The sequence below is a fragment of the Miniopterus schreibersii genome (assembly GCF_964146895.1).
Source record: "Miniopterus schreibersii genome assembly, chromosome: 1".
NCBI lineage: Eukaryota > Metazoa > Chordata > Mammalia > Chiroptera > Miniopteridae > Miniopterus > Miniopterus schreibersii.
In genome coordinates, this window is record NC_138101.1 from 173,729,936 (window position 1) to 173,757,466 (window position 27,531).

Genomic DNA, 27,531 nt, shown 5'->3' on the forward strand with positions numbered 1-27,531 from the left:
ATTCCCGGTCAGGGCACATGCCCGGGTTGTGGGCTTGATCAATGACTCTCTCATCATTGATGTTTCTGTCTCTGTCTCTCCCTCTCCTTTCCTCTCTCTGAAATCAATAAAGATATATTTAAAATAATAATAATAAAAATAATAAAAATTATTTGTATTGTTGACACTATTACAGTTGTCCCCACTTTCCCCTCCTTTGCCCACCTCCACCCGGCCCTCACCCCCCTTCCCTCTGGCCATCATCACACTGTCTTCTGTGTCTATGGGTTACACATATATGTTCTTTGGCAAATCCCCTCACCTTCTTTCATCCAGTTCCCTCTCCCCCCTCCCCTCTGGCAGTTGCAGTCTGTTCCATATATCCATGCCTCTGTTTCTGTATGTTTGCCTGTATATTATGTTCTTTAGATTCCACATATAAGTGAGATCATGTGGTATTTCTGTGACTGGCTTGAGACTGAGATCTGGCCATCTCACTGCAAAACCAGGAATCACGTGCTTAACTGCTCCCTACTCAAATGCACCCTTAAAGGGAAAGAAACTTACTCTTCACATTGTGTCAAATACAGTGCTTGCCAAAAACATCATTCATCTACACAACTGCTTATAATTAATGACAGGGTAATCACCTGCAATCATACACCCTTTTATTCTAACAGTAAACTCTGACCTGAGAACTGAAAGTATTCTGTGGACACTTCATCTGCATCAAAATCCAGTATAATACCAGGCATAAAATCCTTCCTAACTGTACTTGTAAAATCCTGCCGAATGCTTGCTCTCACTAGTCGCTGCAATGAGATGAGGAAGCACTTGCTCAGTGAGACTGCCTGAGGATGGGCTGGGCGCTGATGTGCTGCTCTCTCATTGACCCATTTTCACAAATTCATTTAGCTACTTGGACATCCACTCTTAATTCTTAAAACCCGAAGCACACCCATTATTCTTACTACCTTAACATTCCTCTCTCTTTTCTGTTAACATCTAATTGCTTTTTCCACTGAAATTCCTTTCAGAAGATTGACCTGGAATCTGATTATAACAAGAAGCATCATATTAACAGTCAAGGTTCATTTCCTAATCTTTCTATCAAAAGAGAGGGTGCACATTTTAGCAAGAGGCAGGCCATTTAACCTTCCCATTCCTCCGCTCGCCCACCTACTGAGAGATCACAGCATAGGGCCACAGCTGAAAATGTGCCTGTGGCATCAGACTGGCCTATATTGTAATCCTTACTAAGTGTGTGATTTGGGGTAAGTCTCATTTTTCTCACCTGAGAAATATTGCTAATATGTGAAATTGTGAACTAAATTAAATGAGAATGTGGCTCTGAAAGATCTGTAAACTGTAAAGTGAGTGACACAAAGGTGACAGTTATATGGCCTTGTTCTGTGTCTCATTAAGTAGAAGGCATTTCTACAATGTTGGAGTAAAGAAGGTTTTGTTTAAAATGGCTCAAAAGCTAGAAAAATCCATAAAAAAGATATTTATTTGACTACATGGAAATGTTAAATTCCTGTATGGCAAATAATAGATAAATAAGTCAATATGCTACTAAAACAAGGCTGAAAAACTAACCACTATTTGGGAAATTTATGTTAAAAAAAAAAAAAAAAAGATAAAAATCAATAAAAAAAGAAACCACACACTAATAAAAATAATGGATACAAGACATTAATAGGTAATTTACAAAGCATATATGAATGGTCAACAAACATAATATGTACACTCAACCCAACCCATCATTCAGTATTAGAAATTTTAAAAAAGTGTTTTGAACTATCAGATAGGCAAAAGTATGTTAAAATTGATAAAATCAGCATGGGCAAGACACCGGCACACTCCAAGTACAGTAGCAGAGTGTTAAGGTGTTTCCACCTTCCCGTTTTGGCTCTTTACACCTAAGTAAAAATGTGAATGGTCATTGTGCCAGCAACCCGACTTACAGGAATTTGCTCCTCATAAGTAACTGTCCACTACAAAAACATTTGTGGAAATCATGTTTATCATGTTATTGTTTAAAATGTAAGTATTGGAAGCAATTTAAATGTCTATGAATATGGGATTGCTTAAATCAATTATTCTCAGTATGGTACAGCCATATAAGGCGGCGCCATATGGCCACTCGAAGCATGGCATATACTCAAAGTCACTGTCACAGAAACGACATCCCCAACACGTTGTGAGCATAAGAATAAGTTACAAAACAATATTTATAGGATAGTCTCATATATATACATACATATATACACACACATACATATACACACATATGTACACAGAGAACTGTTAGAAAGCATATTCACCCAAATACCCCTAGAAGTGGGGCTTCAGGTGATTATAATTTCTCATTTGTATATTCTGCAGTTTTATTTTCTTCTTCACAAGTATAAATTATTTTTATAATCAGAACAAAATAAAGCTATTTTAATAGTAGAAAAATATTATAGCTAGTTCCCAAGAGGTGATATTTTCATAATGCTATAACTGCTCTAGGCTTTTAAAATATGTTTTATAAAGTTAGAAAAGTATTCTGGGATCCACAGGAATAAAAGAGAGAACGTAAAAGGACTTTCTAGACTGGAGTAAGACTGCCTAACCACGTCTCATGTCTTGCTAGCTGGGAGTAATGATTCCTGGTCTTAACAACAAGTTACTTAACCTCTCTGTGCTCAATTTCCTCTCTTCTGCGAAATGTGGGTAATCATATAACTTAACTCATAAGGTTGTTATGAGGATAAAGTAAGTGAAATTATGGAAAGCATAGTTTCATACCTGACATCCTCGAAAAAATAGCTATTCATTGTAAGATGAGATAATATATAGAATCATCCCTGCCCATCAGATTTAAATAAATAAAGTAAATAAATCTTTACTATTGTTATCATCTGCCTACTCATCACGTGTCACCTAAGGACACTGTGAGAAGACAAGTTATTTTCCTTGTCTCAGAATACAAAACGTCAAGTGGTCTATTGAACATGATTAAATTTAAATACAGCATCTCCAAACCAAGGACACACAGAGAGGTCAACGAAGGCTTAGGAAGGCATGCCAGACAGCCAAAGTCCCAGGATATCTGATGTCCAATTTTGGCAACATGATATCAATTACTTTGAGAAATCAATAAACTACTATATAAAACTATTACTTATACCTTGCATTTATACAGTGCAGGACAGTTTTTGGAGGGCTCACCCATTTCCATAAGGGTTGGCAATGCTTCTGATCACTGGTCCAATTCAGTGGGTAAGCGAAGACTGGTGCTTCACCATTATTTCAGGACACCAACTCCCACTGGGATAAAGGTGCAGGGAGCCGGAGGCCTACCTCACAAGGTAAAGCAGGGATGGGGGGATGGGGGTCAACTTGCTCATTCATTTATTCCAATGTACCAAGTGCGCTAAGTCCTAGACATACGAGGTGCAGAAGCTCTCATGTAGTTTACAGGGTGGTGCCCAGTGTGCTCACCTCTCTCACCTGTTCTAAGGTGACCCCATTTCCAAGATGACCCCTCAGAAAGCGTCAAGCTTCCAGTACAACTATTAAACCACTGAGCTTATTATTGTTCTGTGTTTCTTAAACAATCCTCATAAAACTTACTTAGGGTATGTTTCTACCAAGAAATAAAAATTGCAATCTTGAAAACAAGATTCATTAAATTATTCAAAGCTGTTGAATGTTTAAAAATAATGTCACTTTCCTTTCCCTCCCAAACTACTTATAATAACTTATCTCATTAGGAACTCAGTTCTGGATTTCTACAATAAGAAAGAAAAATACTGTCTGAAAATAAAAATAAAGTTAAAAATACAGAAAGAGATATATTACCCAAGCTCCCTAAATCAGAGATTATGCATTCACTTATAAATTTATGAAACATTCTCATTACACACACAAAATTGTGCAAATTGCAAAAGAGCTTTTAATTTCAATAAAACAATTAAGTGCATTGATTAATTTGTCATTCCTACCAATGACTATGTGCTTTTGTGTGGCTCTATAGCTTTAGCTATCTCAAAGCACTTTCTCAAATATTTATGTCACTTTTATCCTTTGTGTGGAGCTGCAAACATCCTCCATGGCAGACTGGAGAAGCTGACAATGGTTCAGAAACAAAAAATGGTCAAGTGTGGTTCAGTGTGTCCCGTAACTACACATGGTTGCAGGGACACAGGGCTTCGTATTCATTCCCTTGCTACCAAAAATCATTAACCCAAAGCAAATCAAAATTAGGAGTTTCAAAACCTATCACTTCACTAAATAAATGGAAGATAAATTAAGCTTGTTCTTTAAAATATAGGAAAGTATGATTTGCGTTCTCATGACTTTGTTGAATAGCATCTCACAACCCTAACTGAATGTGCAGTGTCTGATAGTAACAAATAGAAAATGCTTTAGATTTCATATAAAAGTTAAGTGGGATTAAGGAAGGTTTAGAGATGACCCAGCCTGGTCTGATCAAGTTTTGAGTTATTAACATTCTGGGTAATCTTGACTAAGCAGCACAACTTGTCAGGTCCATGAGTGATTCTCTAGACGTGTACAGCTCTGGCCACGTGAAGAGCAGACAGCCATCCTGGGGAAAGCCTGACGCCAGAGGATCACCCCGAAACAGCCCTCCACCCACTGCACTGGCTGCTCCCAGGGCCTGGGGTGACTCAGAACTGAACTGTCTCTGGGTCCATCAGGCTGGCGATGACCTGATTTCAGAATGGACAAGGACATGTCCTTACACCTACCAGCCTATGGGGCCAATATACAAGCAATAAAATACGCCTTAAACTGCCCCATTTTAACAGAGACAGACACATAGGGGCTGGATTTTGAGTACTCTAAGAAGCCTTAAATATGCTCATCAAGCGTTCTTCTATCTGACCTCAGTGCAACTCTGTGGCATACATAGGAACAGATGATGATATCTATAACCAGGGCCCTTTTCCTGGCTCATTCCAGGATATAATGGTGCAGAAGACATACACGCTGGGCTCCACCTTGCGTAAGTACATTCAGGTATCTAAGTTTTACTTCTTCCAGATTCAACTAATAACATAGTTTTCCTCGGATATCCCTGAGGTTTAGAAAGAAGAAAAAAGATTTTACTTGATTTTGTATCCTTAGGTCTAGATATCTCTATTTATATCTATACCTATCTTGATAGATAGCTAGGCAGAGATCTATCCAGGCACTGAAGACACACATAAGTTTCTATTATATAGTAAATATATGTTAATATGAAATATGTCAAATAAGTGTTTGACTGACTGATTAATAGGTGAATGGAAACCTAGAAATTCTTTTTTTTTTTTCAGTTAAGCAAAGTATAGTAAGAAAAACAAACAAACCACAATCTCAACACATTAAGGATTGGCTGACCCGGGTCTCCGTGGACCACGTGTTGTTGGTTAACTGGAATTCAGAGCTATCACCAAGAATGTGGGAGAGAGTAACCACATAAATTACTCTGTGTTTACTGAAAGACACATGCCTCCCTAGCTCAATTCAAAACTAATTAAAGCACATATTCATTTTAAATTGAAAAGAAACCAAAATATTTTAAAACAAACTAATGTATGGCATTAAACCATCTGGGCTTTCTTTTGTAAACTGTAGCTCGCATATTTAACTCTTCTTCTAAATATTTCCTCCTCCTTTTTGAAAATTCCCCAACAGTACAGTCTTATTTTTCCCCCTGAGTACCACAATGAAAATTCTTCAACATCAGATTTGTGTCAGCCTGAGATATAGGTATAGATATAAATAATATAGATGCATATTCATTCTGCATTTCACAGGTACAACACAGAGAAGTTAGAGAATTAACCAAGCCCCTTCCACTCCTCCTGGCACATACATCTGATGTCTTTTTTTTTTTTTAATGTATATAGTGGTTTGGAGATTTTATTCTTATAAAAATAGCCTCAGAATATATATACATATGTTTGCAGTAGATTTTCACTTAATATATAGCAGACATATTTTCATATCAGTATATTATAGAGGTAGCTCATTTTTCATCATGGTGTATGGTATTCTATCATATGGGTCCACCATACTCTATACCAAGGGTGGGGAAACTTTTTTCTGCCAAGGGCCATTTAGATATTTATAATATCATTTGTGGACCATACAAAATTATCAACTTAAAAATTAGCTATGAAAAATCTAGATTTATTGAATTTTTGAGTCCTGCCCGTGGTTGCCTTGACAGGGCCAGACCAAATGATTTTGTGGGCCATATATGGCCTGTGAGCTGGACGTTCCCTACCCCTGCTCTATATAGACATTTAGGTGGGCTTTTTTGCTAGTAAAATAGTGCAACTAACATTCTTGTATGCATACACTTAACAAAGGGACTACATCAAACTAAAAAGCTTCTGCACAGCAAAAGAAACCATCCTCAAAATGCAAAGGGAACCCACTGTATGGGAGAATATATTTGCAAATGATACATCAGATAAGAGGTTAATTTCCAAAACATCTGATGTCTTTAAACGAGTAGCCTTCTCTTCTGTGCTTCTAGGACAGGTATGGTCCACAGTCTGGACCATGTGGCCACAATTCAGCCTCTAATCAACCCTTGTAGACATAATTCTGGAACCTGAAATTAGATTTCCAATTATGGATTTCCAGAGAATACAAATAAGAGCTTAATGTTTTAGTGCTTTCTGACACAATATTAAAGAAGAAATAAATGCCCACCTTAAAAATAAGATAAAATCTGGACAATCGGAGAAAAGACCTCACAGGTTCTGGCATATTTTTCATTAATGCATAAACCAGTGGAATAGATAACCTTTCTTCTTGCCACCATAGGCTTGCATAAGCTTTAAAATTACAAAGGCTACGTACTGATCAACGGTGGGTGAATGTTTCATGTGTCCTGAAGTGCCATACAGTAGAAGTTTCTAAATGTTTCAGGCAGGAAATAATGCTAGCTGTGAGCACAGAAGAAAAATAGGAGGGAGGGGGGAAAAAGGATGCATGGAAGGCAAGAAGGCTAGGCTTGCACCAGCTACCCTGCTCTTTAATTCTAGGAAATTAAAGTAATGCAATGCTAAGGGGCTCGGCAAACTAGGAGCACATCTTCATAGCTGCTCTGGTCGATTTATAAAACTTTCTGACGGTCTTCAGCACAAGTACTATGCTGGATGCAGCTAAAGAAGCTGACAATATTTCAAAGCCTAAATGGCAATTTTTTTCTATGCAGATGGTTAACTAGATTGTTAGGAGATCTAAAGTACCCCCAAAAAACTTATGTTTGAAAAAATGTTAAGGACAACAAATAGTAGAAAGAAAGCAGAGCCCCTCTGACTTACTGTTCGAGGTTGCCATAACCATATACCATAGACTGGTGGCTTGAACAACAGAAGTTCATTTCCTCACAGTTCTGGAGGCTGGAAGTGGGGTTCCAGCATGATCGGGTTCTGCTGAGAGCCTTCTTCTTGGCTTACAGAGAGTCGCCTTCTTACTGCATCCTCACATGGTAGAGAGAGAGCCCTGTCGTCCCTTCCTCGTTAAAAGGGCACCAGTTCTATCAGATCAAGGCTCCACTCTTATGATCTCATTTAACCTTAATCATCTCCTTAAATGCCCTATCTCCAACATAGTCCCATGGGGATTAGGGCTTCAACATATGTATTTTGGGGAGACACAATTCATTCCACAGCACCTGCTTCTTGGGCTGTGGGTCTGTGTTGATGGATGACCCACAGGATACACATGTCCTCAACCTCTACTCAGCCTTTCCCCTACTTCAAATAGAAGGACATTCAGACTAGAATACAGATTATAATGAGTATTGTTGAGAGAGGACGTAAACCCAACAGGAAACAAAGTGATTTAAAATATATATATATATATTACTAGCTCTAAAAGAGTTCATGTGTTCTGATTCCACCAGATCTCATCCCAAGACACTGGAGGTCTTGCCAAAGAAGTAATTATGCCCTGACACCTATGTTTGAGAAAGATAGAGTTGGCAAAGGACCAGACAATAAGGCAAACCCAACTGTAATTTTCAAATAAGAATAATAAAATTGGTGAATTCCAACAGGAAACTGGTAAGCTAGGCATCATCTTTGGATAAGGCTTAGAATGAACAAGCATCCAGGAACAAGAAGAGTGATCTTTAAGATCCAGCATGTGATCTTGAGGAAGAAGTCATGTCATTGTCATCTCTTGCTTGATACAGTTAGCACACTGTGCAGATTTACCCATACTTTGGTGAGATACTGGACAAGGTCTTCCATGATAGCCTGGCAGGGAGGCATATGTACAGGATGCTCATTCAGTTAGGTGGATTCTTAATTAATATGCCTGACCCCCAAAAGGATCGTGTCTGACAATTAACGTCCACCTGAACAGAGGTGTCTAGAAGCAACAAAAATTAATATTTACCATTTACAATGTGCCAGGCACTCTTCCGAGTACTTTTTATGAATCAATTAGTTTAGTTCTCACAACAACCCTATGACATTGGAAATAATGCCCCATTTTAGAGGTGAGGAAATTGAGGTTTAAAGAGGTAACAGCTTTTGTCCCCATGATTCCATCAACTATGCTCAAGGCCACCAGTGACCCCCAGACTGCAAAATCTAATGACTGATTCCCAGGCCTCATCCTGCTTGACCTGTGGCACTTGTCACAGCTGCTCACTCGTCCTTCCTCGTAACACTTTCCTCACCTGGCCCACAAGACACTTCACTCGTAGGTTTCTTCCTACCTCCCTAAGTGCTCCTTGGTCTCTTTGCTGGTGTCACCTTGCCTTACTGACTACTAAACACTGGAACGTCCCAGGGCTTAGTTCTTAGACCTCTTCATCACCTACACCCAGTCCTCTGGAGGGTTCGATCTGGACTTTAAATATCAGCTTTATACCAACGATTCTCAAATGTATGTTTCCCGCAGAATCTCTCCCCTGAAACCCAGACTTCTCTATCCAGCTTCCTATTAGACATACGCACTTACCTGTCTAACAAGCATCTCAAACTTAATATGACTTATCAATTTAACTCCTAATCCTACATCATCCTCCCCCCAAAAACCCTCTTCTTTCCCTATAATCATCTCTATCCCTAGAGATGCATAGACCAAAAAAATAACTTGCAGTCATCTTTAATTTCTCTATTCCTTTAATGCCCCACATCTGACATGTGAGTAAACAACGTTTGTTCTATCTTTTAAATACAACTGCTGCCCACAATCTACATTGCTACTCCTGTGTCTAAGCCACCATCATTTTTCGCTGAGATTGCTTCAAGAGCTCCTCTGAATGGCCTCTTCCCTCCCTTGTCATCCTAGAGTTTACATTTAACACAGTGCCCACAGTGACCCTGCTGACATGCGAGATCGTGTCATTTTCTCCTCAGAATCCTCTACAGGTTCCCATCCGCGGGATACATGGCCTCCAGGGCCCTGAATGACCAGGTCCTGTTACTTTCTGACCTCATCCCACATCATTCTTCCAGCTTTGCTCTATTCCAGAAACTGATTATTCAACTTCTAATGAGAACAAAGCCTTTACTCGTGATCCTTTTAAAACTTATTTTTTACCATTAATTATGATGACTTTAATTCATCGGTCTTAACTGCTTTAAATTCACGTAGGCAAAGTTTATCCGACAACAGAAAAGTTCCACATACCAGCAGTGAGGCATTGCCTCGCTCCCGCTCAGCCCGCAGGCCTTACTCCATGAACCTGTTTGCCTGAGACTCGAGCCAAGGACTCAAAGGCAGTGCTTACAGACACTGTTCACACAATGCGGCCTCACAGGAATCCCAGTGAGTTTCCCTGCACAGCAGCCTTCATCAAAGGCACATATGTTCCCATCCTACACTGAGCAGAGTTCCAGCTGCCAGTATTTCAGCCAAACACAAACTGAAAAACACCTGTAACAGCTTCATCAACAAAACCCAAGTATCACCGTGCTGAAGTCACTGTGGACCATCAAATGCTGCTGATCAAAGGAGAGGAATGTTCACCCTGATTGCTTTCAATTTAGCCCGCAGCACTTAGCACGGTTTTCCTCCCACTCCTTTCTTGCTGACCATTTCTAGTCCTTAAGAGTGTAACAGAATCCCGACTATAAGAAACTGAAGATATTTAGATTCAGCCTCATCCATGTTGCTGGCAAATGTCAAACCTTCCTTTTACTTTAAAATATAAACCTACGTGAAAAGTTTAGACACCCCCCCCCCCCGGCTCGATCTAGCTAATGACAGCGTGTTGGATCATTTTACAGTGTTAGTCTATAGTTAAGGAATTGGGTAAGATGCTCTGCTGGAGATGGGCTTGAGGCGTGACAGGCCAAGAGGACAGTGGAGGAGACTTATAGGTGCAGTAGGAGATATTATAGCAATGGGCCACTAATGGGGTTCGCAAGGATGGCATATTCCCCACTAACCAAGTAGCTTGAGGTACATAGTAAATAGCAGTGGGAATTTTTAGATCAGGGGCTAAATAAATCTGGATAATAAACAAAGGAAATAGAAGCAAGAACCAGAAGAACTGACAGAACCGTGCAAGAGGCAGAGAGGCTCAGCCAAAGATGGAAGGTTGGCCACATGTATCTGCCTCTGCTTATTCTCAAACTCCACAGAATAACATTAAATAGATTTTTTACAACCATAAAGCCACAAGGACAAGAGAGTAGGAAAACACACAACAAAACTTTGAAAGCTGAAAAACATAGGATAATTAGTAACTAACTGAAACCAGCAGAGGGAAAGCCAAGAATCAACCTGATTTGCACTGCAGAACCTCCAAATACCCCAGGCCTCTGGAAGTGATACCAGATGCTTCTGGAAGCGAAGAGGACAAAGGTGGGGCTGAGACTAGAGGATTGGGTAAAAGTCTATTTAAGAAGCAGATGGATATCCGTCTCCCAGATGCCCTCCGGAATTCCACAGAGTCAAGCAATTCCCCTTTTCACACCTCAGGCAGAAGACTAGAGAGCTCCTCTGGACTGAGGGAGCAACAGAAAGTAGGGTTACCACCCCAGCCGATTTGGCTTAGTGGTTAGAGTGTCGGACTGAGGACTGAAGGGTCAAAGGGTCAGTTCTGGTCAAGGGCACGTACCTTGGTTGCAGGCTCCATCCCCGGCCCCTCAGGGTGTGTGCAGAAGGCAACCAATTGGTGTGTCTCTCTCACATTGTTGTTTCTCTCTCTCTCTCTCCCTTCCAATCTCTCTGAAAAGCAATGGAAAAAAAATATCCTCGGGTGAAGGTTAACAAAAATAAAAAAGAAAGCAGGCTGCACCGTTCTGCAGTCAGGGCTTATGTGGAAGCTTACATGCGGAATGCTAAACCCCAGTGCTAGCTCCCCATTCGGCTGCCAGGGAGCTGGAAGCAAGGCTTCTATTCTCCAGTCTGGAAACTGGAAAAACTTATCTCTGGGGAAACTGGCGGCCCCCAAAGAAATGACATAAAAGTCGTGATGTTGAGTATTCCCCACAAAAGAATCCATTCAGATCTCCCTACGTGAAAGCCATAGTCACAATTCCAGCCATCAAAAGCCAGCCAGGACTCCCAGGCAACGTCCCAAAGCTTCCACCATGACAAAGGGACCAAAACCAACACAGCAAAGCTCAACTTAGAGAAAACAGAGACTGTGTGGGGTTGTGAAAACTGTATAAGCTAGTGCACATTTTCAAAGAGAAAATAGAGTTTGAACTCATGAAGTAAAAAACAAAAAAAACCCACACAGAATGTTATAAGGAGAAACACAAAGAAAACTCTAAAGGTCCTGGAAATGGGCATAGGTTAAGGAAAACAAAAACTCAAGGAAGGGCTAGATGCTGAGCTTAAGGGAAAACTTCCAGACCATAGAGTGAAAAAAGAAAAAAATCATAGAACACTGTAGAAAGCGGATAAGAAAATTAGAAAATCAAGCTAGGAGATCCAACTTCCAAGTAATAGAAGTTCCAATAAAGAAAAAAAAGGAGAAACTTATCAGTAAAATAACTCAAGCAAATTTCCCAGGAGTAAAGAATAAGTATTTCCAAGAGATGAAACACGCCCCTTGAGAACCTGGGAGAGTGGATGCAAACAGGCCCACAGAAAAAGACATCACCCATAGTATTTCATAACACTGCTAACCAAAAGAAGATTCTAAAGTTTTCCAAAAGGGGAGGAGAGAGAAAAACTTATTATTTACAAGAATCAAGACTTGAAAGAATTTGACTCTGAAGCAAAAGCAGTAAGAGCAAAGTTAAACAAGTGGGACTACATCAAATTTAAAAAAGCTTCTGCACACCAAAGGAAACCATTAACAAAATTAACAGGCAACCTACTGAATGTTAGAAAATATTTGCAATTCATATATCTGATAAGACATGAACACCCAAAATATGTAATGAGCTCATACGACTCGAAAGCAAAAAATATAAACAATCCAATTTAAAAATGGGCAGATCTAAATAGAAATCTTTCCCAAAAAGACATTATAGATAGCCAACAGATACGTTAAAAGGTGCTCACCATCATTAACCATCAGGAAAATGCAAATCAAAACCACAATAAGCTACTACCTCACTCATGTTAGAATGGCTATTACCAATAAATCAACAAAACAAGTGTTGCTGAGGATGTGAAGAAAGGGGACCCTTGTGCAATGTTAGTGGGAATGAAAATTGGTTCAGCCACTAGGGAAAACATGAAGTTTCTTCCAAAAATTAAAAACATAACTACCATATGATCCAGCAATTCCACTTCTGAGTATTTATCTGAAGGGGAAAAAAACACTACTTCGAAAAGATATATACACACCCATGTTCATTGCAGCATTATTTACAATAGCCAAAATATAGAAACAACTTAAGTGACCATCCACAGATGAGTTAAGAAAATATGGTATTTTTTTTTAAGTAGGCATTTTAGACTTTTTAAAAATATTTTTTTTAGAAATTGATTTCAGAGAGAGGAAGGGAGAAGGAGAGATAGAAACATCAATGATGAGTCATTGATCTGCTGCCTCCTGCACACCCCCTACTGGGGAGCGAGCCCAAAACCCAGGACATGTGCCCCGACTGGGAACTGAACTGTGATCTCTAGGTTCATGGGTCGTTGCTCAACCACTGAGCCACACCAGCTGGGCCATATGGTGTATTTATACAATAGAGTATTATTCAGCCATAAAAATGAATGAAATTTTGCCATTTGCAACAACACAGATAGACCACAAGGGCATTGTGCCAAGTAAAAAAAGTCAGACGGAGTAAAAAAAATATTGTATGATCTTACCTATGTATAGAATTTTTAAAAATAACAGACTAACAAACAAAAACCAAGCTCATAGATAGGAAGAACAAATTGGTGGTTGCCAGAGGTGGGATTGGGATATGGGAAATAGGTGATGTGAGCCAAAAAATATAAACTTACAGTTATAAAATTAAAAAGTCATGGGAATGTTATTTAAAGCATGGTAATTATAGTTAACAATACTGTTGCATATTTGAAAATTCTAAGAAACTAAATCTTAAAAGTTCTCATCACAAGAAAAAAAAATTTTGCAACTATTTAGGTGATAGATGTTAACTAGATTTATTGTACAGATCATTTTGCAATGTATACAAATATCAAATCACTATGCTGTATACCTGAAGATAATGTAATGTTATATGTCTATTATACTTCCATTTAAAAAATAAAAAATTTTAAAATAAAAAGACATGAATAGTTCCATTCAAAACTCAAAGGCAAAGGAGGAATACCTCCAAATTCTGTCATAAAATCATTTCTTTTCCATCTCTACCCAGATGATCAATTTAGTGTAAAGACAAATGAAAGACATTTGAAGACATGTACAATCTCAAAAAATATATATCTTTTATGCATCCTTTCTCTGGAGGCTACTCGAGTAGTTCCTTCAAAACAGACATAGGAAACAGGAGGTTCACAAAGAGAAAAGCAAAGGGATTCCTGAAGATCATGTATGAAGGGAGCTATCAGGCTGAGGGCTGTAGGTCAGGCTAAGAGTGATTAATCCAGACTGGAGAGAGTCAGAAGCCTCCAAAAAAAATGCCTCTAAAGATGAGAAATTGATCACGACCCAATGTGAGTATATTGCGACGAGAGTTACTCAATAGAAAAGAATTTAGAAATGAAATAAAGAGAAGCACATGTAAAACTAAGAAGAAAATTTTAATGACAATAATTATCCTACAGAAAGCCAAATGTTGCTCAGAAAAATAATGATAGTATACAGGTGACTCAGGTATAAATAGTGTTTGCATAGTCGAGATAATGAAAACAGAGTATTGATTCAATCAAGATTACGATCTAAATATATTGGGAAGACAGAAAGTTGGAAAATGTATGTATGTGCAGGTAGTGGTAGCTAAGGGACAGGAAGGGCAGGAAAGAGAACTCTATTTTCACCTTGCAAAGAAGGAAGTCAAGAAATAATGCCCAAAACTAAAAAAACCCCTCCAATAATCATGTTATTTAGAGGAAAAAAGATAAATATCACCAAGAAGGTAAAAATATTTTAAAATAGTCTCAGAAATGGAAAAAGATACGAAAAACTGTGAGCCATTTTTTTAAAAAAATAAACCTTTTGGCACTATTTTGTTCTTTAAATTATGTGTACGTATTACTTTGATCTAAAAATTAAATTAGAAATAAAAAACAGGCAGGTAATCTGAATTACTACACAGATTAAATTAAAAAAAAAAAAAAACACACAGGAAAACCAGAAATTCAGAAAATATTTAGGATTTCCTTCCCTTCCTCTGTCAACCCTGGGTCTCTTCCTGTTTATCTCAGTTGTTTTCTCTGGTGTTGTCATATCAACCAAATCCCATCGCAATCACCTTTTTTTCTCTGGAAGTTTCTCTCTAATGACTAAGTTAGCAGTTAAGGTCACATAGCTAAGGTCATGGAACACCAAAAGCCACTGAAATTTCCCTTTGCGTGAATGGACACTGTTGCTTCAAGGTGCATATTTCTCTAAAATACACTTACATGGTTTTGTTTCTTTGGCAGATAACAAACAGGATATTTCTGTTTCTGATTGAAACCTGTACAGAATAGAATACCTAATCTTTTGTCATTAAATTCTGACGATGGTCCAGACAGTTGTTTCCAAACCATTTAATTTCCCAGGGGTTTCCTTTCTATAGTCAATGAACATAAAGAGACTGGGAGTTTTGGCAAATTCATTTTCTATGCCAAGACTCACTTGTGGTTGAGAATGAGGAAAATATAAGTGTGTGCGCGCACACACACACACACACACACACACACACACAGTATTTTGGTCCCTATAACTCCTAGTTCTAATGGCCCCTCTGCTATCTTCCCACTGGAAGTGGGAAACATGGGAGACATCTGTAATACTCACAACAATAAAAACAATTTTTTTAAAAAGTGAGATGGGGGGGGGAAAGAAAGCAGCATAATTTTTAGTTTCAAATTAGACTTTTTTAAGCCGGAGCCCAAACAATAACCTTAACAATGTAGGTTTCTTTTGCAAGTGCCACGCCCTCGAGACAGCACAAGGCTTTCGTTGTTGCTGCTGCTGTTGTTCTTGCTGTGTTTTGCTTTACAACACAAAATGTTAGCTCTTTGCCCAGAAAACATGGGGTGGGGGCAGTGGAACAAAGGTGGGCAGGAACGAAGGAAACGTAGGTGGAAAACAGAAACCTGAAAGAGGCCGGCAGGAAAGCCGAGAGCCCCAGGCAGGCGCATCCTGCTTCCTCCCCAGCCCTGGGACGGGCGGGCGGGACGGGGCAGACGCAGCGAGTGGCCCTGGCAGCATCTAGGGCACGCTGGAAGCAGGCAGAGGGCAAAGGGGGCCGGCACAAACTGAGGGAGAAAGGGGAAGCCGGCCACACATTCCTATACCTGAGACTCACTGCATAGCTATTTCAACCCACCACTGAAGTACTTAGGTCTGGAAAACTGGTGTGGTTTTGCTTTGCTCTGAATTTACAGGTTTCCAAACATGGAGCATCCAAATCCACTCATCTGTTCAAAAAGAATACGTGGAGCACCTACTATGCTCCTGTTACCCCAGGGTTGCAGAGCTGAATCAGACACAAGTTCCCGGCCTTCGTGGCTCCCATTTTAGTTGGAGAGACAAGAGTAAATACATAAATAAAAAACTAAAGAATATAATTACAGACCACAATAAAGGAACAAGGAGAGATCAAGGGCAGGGACACTTTAGACAGACTGGGGAAGAAAGTTCTCGTGGCTAGAAAGCAGAGAAAAGGGCATGAATGATCAATCCCTGGTTCTTTCTCACCACAGAGCTAGGAAGAGGAAAAAAGTCCTTGAGGAGTCTCTTCCCTTCTGGCAGCATCATCTTAGCTCCTTCCCGCCCCTCCCAGCCAGCAAGCACCTCACGCTATGAACATTTTCTGCACCCTGCTCTAAAATCTCAGCATCTCTTCTCTTCCTTGTGACACTGTGCTGGTCTGAAACTCGGTCTGCGCCGGTATGCTGACAGGGGCTAGAGACCTCCACATTTCAGAGATTCAAATGGCAGTTTCACAGGGGCCCTTGGGAAGGAGGGACAAACACACAAAGCAGGGATCTTCGGGCAAAGTGATCAGGGAGGTATCTGGAAGTTGGCTGGCCCCCTTTAAATCACTCCTGTAGAAAGACTCTGCTCAGCCTCTCAAGAGAACTGATCTTACAATAATTTGTTCCTAATATCACAGTTTTCAACATTTAAGAGACAGAGTATAATGATCCTGCAAAGTGAAGGGAGAAGAAATAGCCAGAGCAGTGGGAGGGGAACCAGAGAGATAAACATCACAGAAGCCAAGGGAGACGTTTCTATATGGAAGAAACCGTGTCCATGAAATTCAGCAAATGTACTTTGAGAGGCGGAACAGGGGAAGATGTCCGCTTTCAACAGGTAGTAAGTGGAGATGAGATAGTAAAGACACGTGTTTTAGGAAGCGTGCTTAATGAGGGAAGAACTGGTAGATAGATAAATAGGTAAAGAGAGTGCAGAGTTCAGTATTTTATTCATATATACATTTTTTAAGATTGAAGAGACATGAGCATGATTATAGGCTGATAGGAGAAAAAAAAACAGTAGAGAGAGAAATGGACAACAAAGAAGAGAGAAGGGCAAGCACCAAGTTGCAAAGCAAATCTAGGTCCTCACGTTGGACCATTCCGTAAAACTCTAGACTCATATATGTTAACTGCCCACTTGACATGACAAATGTCCATGCACTTAAAATACCAGTTGCTTGTACCAAAAGCTTTTAAGTAAATTCTGACCCTCATGTCCTCTCATACTCTCAAATATTGTTGGTCCTAACCATTTGGCCAGAATTTAACCAATTCTAACTGCCACTGCCATCTTCTCTCACCTTGACTACCAACCTGTCTGCCCTCTTCCATCCTTGACCTGTTACAGTCTAAATGCCACACAGCAGCCAGGTGGATCTTTATAAGACATAAGACAATTCATTCAACTTCTGGACCCAAAACCTTCCAAAAAAGTCTTCCCACCTGACTTAAAAGAAAAGCCACTACTTTGGCCTAGATGTTGTGAGGGGTTTGGCTGTCCTCTCGCCCCCATTCCCGCCCCTCCTCTAGTCGGCCTTTGCCAGAGGAGGGCCGGGAGTGAAAGGAATGCCCATCTGCTACAGCTACCCTTTCTTTTTCAGAGAAATAAAAGGAAGGCCATCTGCTGAGACGAAGAAGGGCAGTCAGAGGTTTAGGAGAAGTGGGAAGGAGACATGTGAGAGTTGAATAAGAATAGCTGCCCAACAAACCTGAGAGGGAGACGACCTAAAATAAGTGAAGAAGATGAGACTGCGGACCACTCATTCTAGTGGCACCTGTGCACAGGGCTGTGTGGTTTGCTCCAGAGAGTGCTCTGTGGTCTTGGAACAGAAGCAAAAGACACAGGTATATCCAGACCCAGGATTTTTAGGGCACGGTGCAGCAAAAGGACAAGAGATGATGGAATCTGGAGTGTTAGAGTATGTATGGGGGCCAGGGAAATAATGTTATTCTCTAGGTAGGCCTTCCCAAGGGCAAGGAGTTGGGGAATCACACTACTTTGGGGGTTCTTTGAGGCCTTTTCTAAGGATACTGACAGCCATACTCATAGGCAATAAGAAAAGTTCCCGAGGTCCATGGCTCCCACCTCAAAGTCTCATTAAAAGAGTCAACCTGTCTCTTTTGCCAAAGTCTAACGAGAGACATGAGTGTAAATGTCCTTACTTTACATTCATTTTAAATCAGTAAGGCTCCCAAATTAAGCTTTCACAGATTAAGACTTGGGAAGTTGTTAAACATAAATTCAACTTTCAAAAAGAGAAGATCAAAAAGGTAGTTTCAGAGTTAGCTTCAGAGAGAATTTTTTTAAAGCCTCCAGTATTTCCAGAGAGTCAACTTGGATATAGTTCCATCCTATAGAAATTTTCTTACCCACACACACAGGCCCAAAGCCAGGACCAGGTGCCCGGCACCTGAACTCCCAAGGAGACCTAACTCAGTCCTAATGATTTATGTAAATGTTGTGTAAGTAGCAAAGAAGCAGTCACTTGGGATCTGGCTAAGAAATTGCTCCAAAAAATTCCCCTCTCTGAGCATACCAAAGCAATTTTTAAATCTCTACATAGAGGCCTTTGGGTATAACATTTATTCTAACATGTTCTAAATAATTCATCTATGGAATTGTTAGACTTTCAACCTGTGGAAAAGAATTTTCTAAGTATTTTATTTTATTTTGATCAAAATTAAAATCAGATGTCAACTGATCCTCGATACCACATATGTAAGGATTATGTAAGCCTCCAATACTTCTCTCTAGCCAAGTACCTGCCAGGGAACAACCTGTCCCAGGCACTAGACACATTCATAGGAATAAATGCTACTTTTATTGGAAGGTCACCAAATAATCTTGTAGTGATCCTAAATAAAATTCTGGGATGTAGGGAATATTATCTTCATTTTATAAATGATGGCTTAGATAATGAATGTAAATTCTTAATAAATAATGAAAAAATTGAACCTAGGTTTGTCTGACTCTAAAATCCATGGTCTTTTCACAAACCATGTTGTCTGTGCTGGACGGTGGGAAACTATGGCAATGTGCCAGAACTGGCCGGCCCCTGTTTAAAGTTTTATTGGAACACATCATGCTCATTCATTTATTTCTGTGGCTGCTTTAGCACTACCACAGCAGAGCTGAGAAGTTGTAATGGAGACTTAGGGCCCACAAAGCCTAAGAAAGTTAATATCTGGCCTTTAACAGAAAAAAAACAAAAAAACCTGCCAATTCTAAACCTATATTCCTACCACCTTAGTTTATGTCTTCCTGCATGGCTGCCTTCCAACTGATTCCTTTGCCTTTATCTCCTCTAACCTATCTTTCATGCTGTAGAATAAAATTCTTTTTTATCACACAGCCTTTAGAATAGAAGACAAAGTCATTATCAAGCTACGCAGGCCTTTGACATCCTGCTCCCTCCTTCCTCCCCACCCACATCTACATGCCCTCCAGCCGAAGCGGAGCACATGGAGTCCCACAAGAAGGCCAAGCCATTTCAGTCTTGTTTCTTTACTGCAAAGGTACCTAAGTTCTGCATCATTTACCTTCCTTTTTTTGTAGTCTGAGCTCGAGGGCCACTTCCTCCTACAAATCTTCCAGTGTTCCTCAGGTTGAGCTAAGTGAACTTTCTTTCATTGATTCATCCATCCATTCATTCGTTCTACATATGTTTAATGAGCATAATGTATCAACTAGGCACAGTGCTGAGCAGGACAAACACAGACCCTGTATCTACCAGCCTTACAGTTCAGCCCAGCTTCGCTGTTCACCTGCTCATAGTCTTAGCTCTTAGCATACAGTGTGAAGAGAGACAAGATGGATGGCGATGGGCTGGGGGTGGGGGTGGGGGTGGGGCGGTGGGGGTGGGAGTGGGGGTGGGGAGAACAGGAGAACAAGAAAGATGGTTCCATGACTTTCTTGTCCGACACTCACCATACCACTAACTCACTGAGGGCCAGGAACTATCTAGTTTGTCTCTCTAATACCAATACCTACCAGAACACCTGGGACAATGCTGAATAAATTAAATAAATTTGAGTGATACAGGGACACACGTAGTTCTAGAGACCAAGCAAAGAGGCCAGGCTAGATAATAGGCAACTGTGAAAATTTCTTGTTGTTTTCTGGGAAAACTCAACCTTAACAGAATCTGAGAGGCCTTGTGGAACCTAACTAGGCCTAAAAAGAAACATGAGTACAAAAGAACATTCCTGAAAAAGATACAAGTTCTACTTTCAATACGAAACAGGAACTAAAATGCACATCACTTGGTCTTTTTTAACTATTGGACTATATATCTGAAACTACTAAACCACGAGAAAAGGCTCCTATAGCCCTGAACTTTGGGCTCCACAAAATGTTTTCCTCACAGGACACTCAGCTCATTAAAAAGAAGAAAAAAAGAAAAAAATCTTTTTTACAAAGCAGAGGTAAAGTAGAAGCAAAGAACTGACCCAGTTTCCAAAATAAACATTAAGCTGAAAGCACTCTCCATCTGGCCAAAACTAAAACCAGAAATGAAAATCACTATGTTCTCACCCCATTTCCTACCTACACCACAACAGCAGGGCAAGGGAAAGTTTAACATACAACTTAATATTGTATCTGAGTCACTTGAAGTCTCATATTAAGATCTGTAGATCTGTAGAGGAATTTTTTTAGAATTGGAAAAGGGCAACAACTCACTTTTAAACTTGCCTGGATATCCATCTGGGCCAAACAGCCTTCATCGCCCCACTAGCATGGTCTACAGGCTTCTCCCAGCCCCATTTCTCTGCCCTTGAGGCAAACGCCTTTCAGTCTTCCTAGCTGCCTAATTTCTCTATGAAAAACCACTTTTCTTTCCAAAACCATATCTTTTTTCTTTATACTATCCCCTGACAGTCTCCCATCTTAACTCTTTACTGAACATATTCCATACAAGACACACCCTACTCTCCATAAAACAAGGCACGCAATACTCATGAAAAGCCCTAAAGCCTTTAAGTGACATGTCACTTATTTCAATTTTATATTTCACAATTGGAAAGAACAAAACCTTATTCTGTACTCTCCCAATCTCTGGGTCTCGCCAGCTTCCCTTCCTAGGGAAGAGCCCATAACCTCAGCTTGGCTTTCATCTGAGCTCCACAGAGGATGCTAGATGAGCTCATCAGCTGGAGAACATGATGTGTGGCGTAAGTCTCCTCCGCACGATGCTGAGTGACCAGTGTGTAACTAAGTGCTCTCCGGTGGCTCTTAACCACCTCCATGGAGATTCAAATTTCCCTTCATACACATCCCACTAGCAGACGGTCCTGCTATACTTCTAAATGTGCTAAACCATGTGTCTTCTGCATTATAATTGGACCAGTCAATTACAGAAAGTTCTCACACTGTCTGAGCTATCATCAATTGCACCCAATCTGAAATCTGAAGATTAGCATTATTATGACTGGGTGTCCTGCTTACCAATTAAACCTTGGCAATTGTCATATTTTTAGGTTTTAGTTTTGCTTTGTTTTACTTTTAAAGACTGAGTGTGTGTGGCATCCTAGCAGGACAGGTTCTGGTGATCAAGTACCACATTAGTCAGGCTGCCTAAAGTTAACAACTAAGCAGGCAACAACAGAAAGGGTAAAAATGCTTTTAAATAAAATACAGGGTGCGGCAGAAGTAGGTTTATAGTTGTGAGTACGTGAAACAGTTTATTCTTATATTATGATTTATTAATTATTGTAGTATTTTTCATACAAACAACTTATAAACCTATTTTTGCCCCACCCTGTAAACACCCAAAGTCCAACCTTAAAGTCTTTTGAAATATGCTGTCTACATGTTTACTAATTTATTTAATATTTAATAGTGTATTAAAATAAAACAAAGCAAATAAACTACATATATAGAAACATTTTATATATGTGTGTAACATATATATTTAGAGAGAGAGAAATTTATAGTTGAACACAAATTATTATGGCCAAAAGTTATTCATAACTTATATTTTTATTTTTTATATGTTCTTTTTTGTATAAAGTTGTAATGAAAGATGCAAACATATGGTTTTCAATAGTGGTTGGATTAAACTAAAATACAATTTATGTGATTATTTAGTAATGAAGAAGGAACTAAGTAAGCATTATTTTCTTGGTAAATCTTTAGAGAGGATTCATCAAATACATTAAGACAAAAGGATAATCATATAAAAAATCTCCATGCTCCTATTCCTGTCTTTTATAGACGCCAAAACAAGTCATCAGAGCAATAAGGTGCTTTCTGAATAGAAGTAAAATCCGTAGGTCTACTAATCTTTAGAAACAAGAAAATTAGCCCTAGCCGATTTGGCTCAGTGATTAGAGCATCGGCCTGTGGACTGAAGGGTCCCGGGTTTGAGTCTAACCAAGGGCACCTACTTTGTTTGCAGGCTCAATCCCCAGCCCTAGTTGGGGCGCCTGCAGGAGGCAACCAATCTGTGTGTCTCTCTCACATTGATGTTTCTCTCTCTCTCTCTCCCCCTTTCACTCTCTCTGAAAAGCAATGGAAAAAAATATCCTCAGGTAAGGATAAAAGAAAAAAAGAAAGAAAATTATTAGGGGCTCAATAATGAGATTATATAAATGAAATGGATTAAAAACTATTTCAGAAGGGCATCATTAAGTATTTACTGAGCAAATTAGCAAAGAGATTACCCACATCTTGATCTAAAAAAAAAGCTATTTTCCACAACTGCTGCAGAACTAAACTGCAAAAATATCCTCTTTCACAGAAACCCTTAGGTAGTGAATTTCATGACCGTCAGCAGGGTAGTGAGGTTCATTCATGAATGGGCAGATACAGAGAAATGGGGGGAGTTGACTACCCGGCATCGTAATAGCTGCTACCAGAGCCGCTCAGTTCAGCCAAGGCACAGAGCATGCTGCTGAAAAAGGGCAGATCTGAGGTAGAGAATACATGGTAGTAGACACATATTGAGAAGATCCAAACAACCCTCTAGTTCTGGAATCGGAGCCCGAGGCTTCTTCACCTTGGGCAAATGTTGGAACAAAGGATTTAGTCTAAGAAATTCCTCAGTAGCAGGTAAGGGAAATATCCTGGGATCTTGCTGACATAGAAAGGATCAAAAGGAAACTCAAGGTGACAGAGTGAAAGGGAGGCCACAGTCATAAATTTTACTTGAAGATTTGTCAGAAAGGACCTAGGAGCTGAAAGGGCTGCCATTGACATTTCTAAATATTGCTGGAAGGCACGAAAATTTCAGATGACCTTCTTCAGGAAAGGAAGCTATTTTTACAAGTAGTGATTACTTTTCTCAACAGAATAAAGGTGATTGGTATCGCCAACAACCTTTTGATAAACATTTTTCTCAGTTACTATGTTATAAGGTTGCAAGTGATGCTTCTCAAACAGCTAGCATGGATTGACTGAAAGCTGCAACCTTTTTGTTTTCTGTTCTTTCTTCACTTTCCCTCCTTCCCCATCTCTCTCTCCTTCTCTCTCTCTCCCTTTCTCTCTCTCTCCCCCGCCGTCTCTCGTGCACACACACACACACACACACACACACACACCCCACACACACTATTACCACTAAATCCCTGGCTTGGTCTATGGCTGATAACATACTGGTTCTGAGAACACCAGTGGTTTGTTTTATCTGTTTTCCTTGGTGTTACTGTAGGGGGGAAAAAATTAAACTAAGATAGAAAACAGCTACAACAGCTACATTTCATTGATATTTTGTTCATATGTATCTAATAAATTTTGGAGTTGTGGAAAGTTACTGTAACACTTCGTGGGTCTTGAGAGTTTTCTATTATCTTCTTAGGTTGTTGCAAAGGAAACATGCCATAAAATTACTAACGACTCAGGTAGAAGGAGGAAATTAAAAGGCATCTCCCAGGAACACTCTGGCTATAGAGACTGAAAGTTATTCAGAGACATAACAAGAAAATCTAATCAACAGGCAAAAGATGTCAGAAATTGGTTTATGAACAGAAAACAACGGCCCAGATATTGAAAGGAAATAGCGAAAACCCAGAAAAGGACCAACTTTAAGACCAGGTCTTCATCTTGAAATCAAGACTGGAACTGAAGGAAAGAGAAGGACATTTACATATAGCAACATGACTGGGCACACGGGAAGTCGAGAAGGAATGGGACCAACAGAATCAAATGAAACTTTGAAAACTCTACTGAGTCTATGTGAAAATTTCCCACGTAGGTAGATTCAGGAGGTCAGTGGTAGAAAGTGGCGAAAGAGTTGTTGGTGCCTCTAACCTCTTAGAATTTGTCACCAGGCCTAGTGAGAGACTAAGAGCTGGGGCAATCCAGCTAAAGGGGCCACTGTGTCCCAAAGGCAGACAGTGCAGATGAGCTCACCAAGGCTTTCAAGAAGGAATCGGGACCGAAATTCAAAGGCCACATTTTCCTGGCATGTATCTTCATCAGAGACCCAACTGGAGTGAATTCAAGGACAGGAGAACCTCACTATGACCATCAGGGACCCCTCCATTCATTTATAAACAAATTTAGACTGAACGTGGTATTAAAAATTATTTACAAGTTGGGTGTACAAAAGCAAAATAAAGGGAAAAGAAGGCCCTGCTCTCATGTACTTTACATACTGATGGAAAAGAAAAACAGAGGCAACACGGCTTCATGGTCAGTACAGTGAAGCGGAAAAAGATTAAAGGGCAGAGAAAAAGGGTGGTTGGCATGGGGGCGGAATTTTTCACAGCAGGGTAGCATTGGGAGGAATTTCTGAAGAGGGAGTCTGAGTGTGGACCAGGACATCATACAGGGGAGGGGCGTTATGAGCATGAGGAAAACAAACACAAAGACCCTGAGACACGAGTCAGCCTGGTGTGTTCAGAGGCAGCAAGGCTGCCGCAGGGCTGCAGCAGGCTAGCGGGGGTGGGATGGGAGAAAGGGAAGTAAGTGGGTGAGGCAGGCAAGGGGCAGACGTCACGGCTTTGACAGAAGGACAGGGAACCTGAGTTTTACTTTGTGTGTGTTGGGAAACAAGGGAGGGCTTTGAGCAGAGGAATGGTGTGATCCGATGTACTTTGAAAGGGCCACTCTGGGTAGAGATTGTGGGACAAGAGTAAAAAGAGGCAGAACATGTAGGAGATTCCTGCAAACGCCCAGGCCAGTGATGGTGGTGACTTGGTCTTGGGTGTTAAGTTATGGAAGTGGAGAGAAATAATCAAATGTATTCTGAAGGTAAAGTCAACGGAGCTGGTTATGAATAAATGAAATGCACGAGAAAAACAGATATCTAGGAGGATTTCCAGGTTTGGGGCCTGAGAAACAAAATGAATAATGGTGCCCTCCAATTCTACATAGATTTTATCTTCTTGTTTTTCTCTTGTGGAAAATGTAACTATGTTAGTACATATATCCACTGTGCAAAATACTTTGCCGACTTCTTAAAGGAAACACTAAATATACACTTACCATATGTCCCAGCAATAACATTCCTGGATATTTATCCCAAAGAACTGACAACTTATGTCCAAACAGAAAACTGTACATGAATGCTCATAGCAGCTTTATTTGTAATATCCCCAAACTGAAAATGACCAAAATGTCCCTAAATAGATGAATGGTTAATAACAGTATATCCAAACCATGAAATACTACTCAGAAATAATAAAGAACAAACTACTGAGATACTCAACAAGTTAGATGGATCTTAAGGGGATTATGCTGAGTGGAAAAAGCCAATTTCAAAAGGTCACATTTTATATGATTCCATTTATATAACATTCCCAAAATAAAAAAGTTATAGAGATGAAGACCAGATCAATAGCTGCCAGGGGTTAGGGATGCTTGAGGGAAGGGGTGGGTGCGACTACAGGTTGGTAACATGAGGGGCATCTTTGTGGTGATGGAACTATTCTGTATCTCGATTTCAGTGGTACTTACAGGAATTTACCCAGGTACTGGATCACCACAGAACTATACACACACGTTGTACCAGTGTCCGCGTGGGTCTTGTACTAGAGATTTATAAGATCTAACTCTTGGAGGCAACCAGGCGAAGAGCACAAAGGCCCTCTCTGTACTCTTTGCAACTCCCAGTGAATATATAATTACTTGAAACATTTTTTTAAAATCCAACTATGCTCTTATGTAAAGCAAAATGGATTATATAAATATTAAAAGTAGTATAGCAATAAATACTACATCTGACAAAATATTGTCTTCTGAATTTATAAAGCACCTTTTGGCCAATACATCTTACCATTTTGGTATGTAGGCAACAGTTCAATTAATCATCAGAATCTCTCTGTATTTAAGCACATTTTTTTTCCTCCTAAAAGCCTCTGGAGCAAACAATACTTGGAATTCTCCCTCTAACTGTTACCTTGAACCAGCAAATAGAACCTGTGAGTTCTTGTTTCTATACCTGCACAAAGGAGGCAGAGGGACAGAAGCTAAACAACTACTAACATAGGTGCTCCAAAGCTCTCAGACACTCTGAACTCAAGATATTGACCCTTCGTGGGCCAGCCGACACTCCTGAATTCTAGTATATTTCCCATCAGTGTCAAAATGTAAAACTCTGCAATGTGGGACCTTAGAAAGGATGGGGACCAAAAACCAATGACCGTGACCCAAAGGCTTAACAGCTGCTCATAACACTAATCAAAACTCCAGTACAATGACCTTAAGGTTACTTTAGGTAGCAGAACTAGGTTTGGATAAATCATCTAAGCCAACTTGAAGGTGTGAATAGTGGTGACTGCTCCCTATCTTCCTCCACAACAGCTTCCTGGGTATGTATTTCTTAGTGTCTGGCCTTCAGTTGTCACCCAGTCTCTCTGAGTGTAGAATGCATGGTCTTTGGCTCCTTTAGAGAGCCTTCTACTCCCAAGAACACCCTCAAGGCATTTAGTACCAGGAACGCATGCTAAATCCTACATAGTCTTGTCATTGCTTAACAGGTTTATATTTACTAATCCTCACATTCTCTCAACCAGGCATGTATCCAAACTAGAGCGTTTATAACAGAAATTATATTTATAAATCTTTTTTTACCAGTCTTCATGGTAAAACCTGCATAAAACTGCATCTTAAAATCAACTTTAATTCAGTAATTCTATTCTAGGTAAAATACTTTCTAAACTACAAACACCCAACAGATCCTGCCTGCTTTTCTGGAATTTACTTCATTGCCAACAAAACCTATGGAATGTGCCAGGTGCTGCCTGTCTAGATGCTGGTCTCCCTTGGAAAGAGCTCTGCCAGGTAAAACATTTGAACAGAATTAAATCACAGAGTTTCCATTTTAATGTTCGTATCACTCTATCCATGCTGTTTAAATGTGTTAATATATTTTAAAAAGTAAAATATATTATTTACATTTTTTATTTTCTAAGGATGAATAAAAATTAAACCAATGCAAGTGATATGGATTAAACACCTTTTTGAAAACAAAGCAGTTTCATTTTAATCCCACCAGAGCTTGGAGCCTAGAAAATTGCCAACAACAATAATTTGTTCAAAACAATTTTTCTTAAAAA

At 39.8% G+C, this 27,531-nt stretch overlaps 1 protein-coding gene across 1 annotated transcript in view; it reads right to left on the reverse strand.

Annotated features, from left to right (window-relative positions):
- KCNH5 (potassium voltage-gated channel subfamily H member 5) overlaps nt 1-27,531 on the reverse strand; it is a 218,003-nt gene that overhangs the window by 129,720 nt on the left and 60,752 nt on the right. The gene's annotated exons all lie outside the window — the stretch shown is intronic.